Genomic DNA, 6,044 nt, shown 5'->3' on the forward strand with positions numbered 1-6,044 from the left:
CTGGCCTTTCTCTCTCTCTCTCTCTCTCTCTCTCTCTCTCTCTCTCTCTCTCTCTCTCTCTCTCTCTCTCTCTCTCTCTCTCTCTCTCTCTCTCTCTCTCTCTCTCTCTCTCTCTCTCTCATGAAATGTAATATATAATTGATAGCATGGTATATTTGCAAAATTCAAATTGATTATTTAATCAAATAAGAATATTTTTTATAAGTTATATAGTTTGAAAAGATTATGATTTAGCATGATTTTGCAATCATTATTTCAGATTCCTTTGTTTCTGACCTGCTATACATATTTCCATTCATTTTTTCTTCTTTTGTATTACTCACATCTAGTGCTTGTTTTCTCTTAACATCTTTAATTTCAAGCATTCAAACTTCTTGATTGTTCTGATGAGCTCCTGCTTGATTTACTGTGTTGAAATGAGAATATTCTGTTTTCATTGTTCCATTATCTGCTTAATTTGTTGTACAGGGTCTAGTTATTCCAAATACTCACCAATATTTTACAAAAAAATGTATTTTGATAGGTTATGTCCTCTGTGGTTCACTGTTTCTTTTTCAAGAACATAACTTTATGTTTAGTGACGAATGGTGCCTCTCCATTCCTGTCTCATGCTATATTTTTATGCTATACATTTGAGGTAGTGTGCTGCCCCATTCATCACATTGTCTGGCAAGCTGTAAGCTGTTGCCCTTCATGCTAGAGACTGAACAAAACTCATGGCCTATAATTGTTGCAATAGGATTTTTCTTCATATTCTTGAGTCTAAGGCAAAGTTTACTGTTGTTGACAAAACATTTATGCATACATGACATAGTATGTAACTTGTTTCAAACAGCAAATATTATTATTTATTTATTTATTTTTTTTTTTTTTCATTACAAAATCTAAAGATTCTATCTAATTACACAAATTCTAATTAGTACTTAATTCTCAGAAGCATCATTTGTTTGTAAGATGATAAACTGATATCTTAAATTGATAACTGTAAGTAGTTGTTCTTTAAATTGCAGTTAGAAGATAAATTTGCACTATTAAAATATTTTTCCAAACATAATAGACACCTGATATGTTAAGACATGAGATAGTTTGCCTCTGTATAGTTAAATAATGTTTCCACCATTAGGAACAAACAATAACAATGTGATATCTAATTTTAGCAATGCAGACAATTAACTACCCAAAGAGCCTTTAAAGATTCATGTAGAACTGCAGAAGGAGGTTGTCAACCATTGTATATTGATAGATGTACTATATCTAAATAATCTTGTAAATATTATTAGTCTGTGTATACTGCTAGCTTGAGGTATGTATGATCACCAGATGTGATATGCATGAAAGAAAACTGAATGTATCATAGATTAAATATTCATCAAATACCCTGAAGTTATTTAGAATTGGTAAGGTATTGCAGGAATTATACTAAAGGTAGTAGTTGAATTATAAAATGTTTATAGTAAACCACCTTCCCTTGCTAATATTGGTTGTAACCATGAATGCTGTCATTGCTTTGTATGGCAAATTGTTTTGTGGCAGTGAAGTGAGATACACTTTGTTGGTATGATGGATGAAAATTCTTTTCTGGAATGTTATTGAAATCTACACATATTCACATAAGTTGAATCACCAGTGAACCAGTTTTCATACAAGCTGAATCACCAACAGATCTGTTGTTTATCTGAAGTCTAGCAACTCAGAATATGAACTAAAGAATGTATGGTGTTGTCAGACAACAAATTTTTACATAATAAGACTAATTTTCATTGCAATAACACTCTACACTAAGATTTCAGTTGTACATTCCATTTATATAGCCATGCACATAATTCTGTGTATTGATAGTTTTGTATTGTGTATATAATGTAATATTATACTGCATATCCCTTACTTCATACTTATTTGTACATCTCAAAACTATTGTGTAATTTTTTTTTAAACTTTGGGCCACATTCTTAAACAGTGTTTTGGGATTTCCACAGTCATGTGACAAATTAGGAATCACAGACATGTTTATAGAACTCCTCTTCATGGAGAGATTGTGAACTCTTAAAATGGCTCCCAAATTTCACCAGATTTTTATTACATGCATTGTTTAGAAAGTAGAATTTTTGCTTTTACAACTACATAGAGAGTAAAATTGTAGATTTATAATAAATTTTGAGTGTGCTTGTAACTGTCTTTAAAAGTACAAGACTCGTATTTTGTTTACATGCAGATCTCTGAAATGGCACATGGCTGTAACAGAATGCCAGTTTTTGCCAACAGAATGCGTTGCTTTGTACAGGAAAGCAAGTACATAGAATGCAGCTTTAGAAAGTAAAATTGAGATTGCTATTCAATTTTAATGTTGAAAAAAAATAATTATTAGGTCTTTTTCTTACAAGCAGAGTAGAAATAGAATAAGGTCCTCAGTTAACACCTTTACTATAGTGGTGATGTTTTTCTAAGTTGTGCAGACTTGGACTGTACATTCAAATTGTATTTTCAAGCTATCTGTAATTAACTATAGAGATAAATTTAGTTCCATATCCCATTGATAATGAATTAAGAATAAAAAAGTTGTGTGGAGTTGTTCATGGATGGGGACTGCTACATGATTGTAGGAACCTCCAAATTTTGGTTATGAATATGGCCCTTTGTTTTTGACCACTGAAAGGTTGTTGGAAATGCTCATCTAATTGGAAGCTCTAAGATCCCCTGGAACTAGAATACTCTTTCATTATGTCACAAGAAAATAGGTTTCAAAGATTTTTCTCCTCCCCTCCTTACTGTGTGAAGAATTTGTACCTATTCTTTCTATAAGATATTTTATTTATATGTTTTCTTTTTCATCATAACAAATGTCGTTGCATTGTTTATCATCCTTCTTAACTTTCTTTTATCATATTCTTGTACTTCTTTTTTTTTTTCAGTCTATGCAATAGTATATATATGATAATTTATTTTTATCAATTGTGTAAAATATAATTTTATTATTATTATTATTATTATTATTATTATTATTATCATCATCATCATCATCATCATTATTATTATTATTATTATTATTATCTGTGCTCACTTTGATTACTGTGCTAGAGTTTTCCTTATAGAAGACAGTTTATACCATCGTGATTTTTTTTTTTTTTAAATATTAGTTATAAGCACACACACACACACACACATTTATCCTTAAGTTAACGTTAATATATATATATATATATATATATATATATATATATATATATATATATATATATATATATATATATATATATATATATATATATATATATATATATATATATATATATATATATATATATATATATATATATATATGATCACAGTGTTTATGCTGATTTCCTATTAATTTACAGATACTTCCCGAACCATCAGCATTAAAGTAAAGAAATTTGTGCTTTATCAAACTGATCTTGCTAGATACTTTGGAGGAAGATAAACATTGCATAATGTTATGAAAATGGTTAAATAAATTGTTGAATTCTATGTTGTACTTATATCTTCATTTTATGCCAATTTTTCATTATGGAAATGGGTATGTATCTGTAAAGAGTACAGTATAGTGTATAGGACAGTAATTGATTTCCTTTTTTTTTTTTTTTTTTTTTTTTTTTTATGAAGGGAAGAGAGCCAGCCAAGGATAAAAAAAAAAAAAAAAAAAAAAAAAAAGGCCCTCTTGAGTGCTGGCTCTGTACAAAGCAAAAAACGTAAAAACATCAGCCAAAATTTGGGAGCAAATGCCTTGATACCTCCCTCTTAAAAGAAGACAAGTCGTAGGAGGTCAGAAATACAGATGCAGGGAGTGAGTTCCAAAGCTTACCGGTGAAAGGTATGAATGATTGAGAGTACTGGTTAACTCTTGCGTTAGAGAGATGTCTAACTTATGTGTGAGTGCATACTTTTTTTATCAAGCTGCATCTTTGTATCATGCCTACTGTTCTTATATTTAGCATTCACTTCCTTTAAGCTATAAAATACATACATACTGTAAGAATCCATTGTTCCTATGTATCTTGTAAGATTTTTTTTTTTTTTTTTTTTTTTTTTTTTTTAATGCAAGAGAGAAGGCTGCCAAGGGTAACAAAATGTTAGAAAAAAAGGCCCACTGGAACTGCAGGTTCCTGAAAAGGTCCAAAAGAGTCATCCAAAAGCCAGGGACAAATGTCTTGACATTTCTTTCTTAAAAGAAGTCAAGTTGTAGGAAGATGGAAATACAGAAGCAGGTAGGGAGTTCCAGAGTTCACCAGTGAAAGGTCTGAATGATAGAGAGTACTGGTTAACTCTTGTATTAGAGGGTTGGACAGAATAGGGATGAGAGGAAGAAGAAAGCCTTGTGCAGCAAGGTTGCGGGGGGGGGAGGCATGCAGTTAGCAAGATCAGTAGAGCAATTAACATGAAAATAGCGGTAAAAGATAGAAAGAGATGCAACATTTCGGCAATGAGAAAGAGGCTGAAGACAGTCAGTCAAAGGAAGGGAGTTGATGAGACAAAAAGCTTTTGATTCCACCCTATCTAATAAAGCTGCATGAGTGGAATCCCCCCAAAAATGCAAAGAGTACTCCATATAAGGATGGATAAGGCCCCTGTAAAGAGTTGGCAGTTGGAGGGACAAGAAAAACTGGCGGAGGTGCTGCAGAATTTCTAACTTCAATGAAGCTGTTTTAGCAAGAGATGAGATGTGAAGTTTCCAGTTAAGATTATGACTGAGGATATTCAGTGTGGAAGAGGGAGACAGTTCAGTGTCATTGAAAAAGAAAGGATAGTTGTCTGGAAGGTTTGTCAAGTTGATTGATGGAAAAATTGAGTTTTTGAGGCATTGAAAACAACTAAGTTTTCTCTGCCCCAATCAGAAATCTTAGAAAGAACAGAAGTCAGATGTTCTGTGATATCCCTACGTGATCCGTTGACTTCATAAAGGGTTGGTCATCTCTGAAAGGATATGGAAAGATGTAGGGTCTTATCATTAGCATAGGAGTGGATAGGGCAAGAAATTTGGTTAAGGTCATTAATGAATAATACGTAGAAAGAGAGTAGGTGATAGGACAGAACCCTGAGGAACACCACTGTTAATAGATTTAGGAGAAGAGCAGTGGCCATCTACCACGGCTGCAATAGAACGGTCGGAAAGGAAACTTGAGATAAAGTTGCACAGAGAAGGATAAAAACTGTAGGAGGGCAGCTTTGAAATAAAAGTTTTGTGCCAGACTCTATCAAAAGCTTTTGATATGTCTAACGCGCGCGACAGCAAAAGTTTCACTGAAATCTCTAAAGGAGGATGACCAAGACTCGGTAAGGAAAGCCAGAAGCGACCTTGACAGAAGCCATACTGGCGGTCGGATAGAAGATCGTGAAGTGGCAGATGTTTGAGAATCCTACTATTGAGGATTGATTCAAAAACTTTAGACAAGCAAGAGATTAAAGCTATAGGATGGTAGTTAGAGGGATTAGAAGTCACCTTTTTTTAGGAACAGGCTGAATGTAGGCAAACTTCCAGCAAGAAGGAAAGGTAGAAGTCGATAGACATAGTTGAGAATGGCCAGGCAAGGTGCAAGCACAGAAGCACAGTTTTTGAGAACGATAAGAGGGACCCCATTAGGTCCATAAGCCTTACAAGGGTTTAGGCCAGTGAGGGCATGGAAAACATCATTACGAAGAACTTTAATTGTACGTATGAAATAGTTAAAGGGAGGAGAGGGAGGAACAAGCCCAGAATTATCCAAGGTGGAGTTGTTAGCAAAGGTTTGAGAGAAGACTTCAGCTTTAGAAACAGATGAGATGGCAGTAGTGCCATCAGGATGAAATAGAGGAGGGAAAGATGAAATAAAGTTGTTGGAGATGCTTTTGGCCAGATGCCTGAAGTCACAAGGGGAGTTGGAGTTTGAAAGTTTCTGACATTTTCGGTTTATGAAAAAGTATGATTCTGGGCAGAGATATAAACTGCATGAGACTCAGGAGATGGAAGGCTCAAGTACCTAGGTATCTACTAAGTATAAAAAGATATTAAACATAATAGAAGGATAATATGTAAATGAAATGCAAACCAA

The sequence above is a fragment of the Portunus trituberculatus genome, chromosome 14 (genome assembly GCF_017591435.1).
Source record: "Portunus trituberculatus isolate SZX2019 chromosome 14, ASM1759143v1, whole genome shotgun sequence".
NCBI lineage: Eukaryota > Metazoa > Arthropoda > Malacostraca > Decapoda > Portunidae > Portunus > Portunus trituberculatus.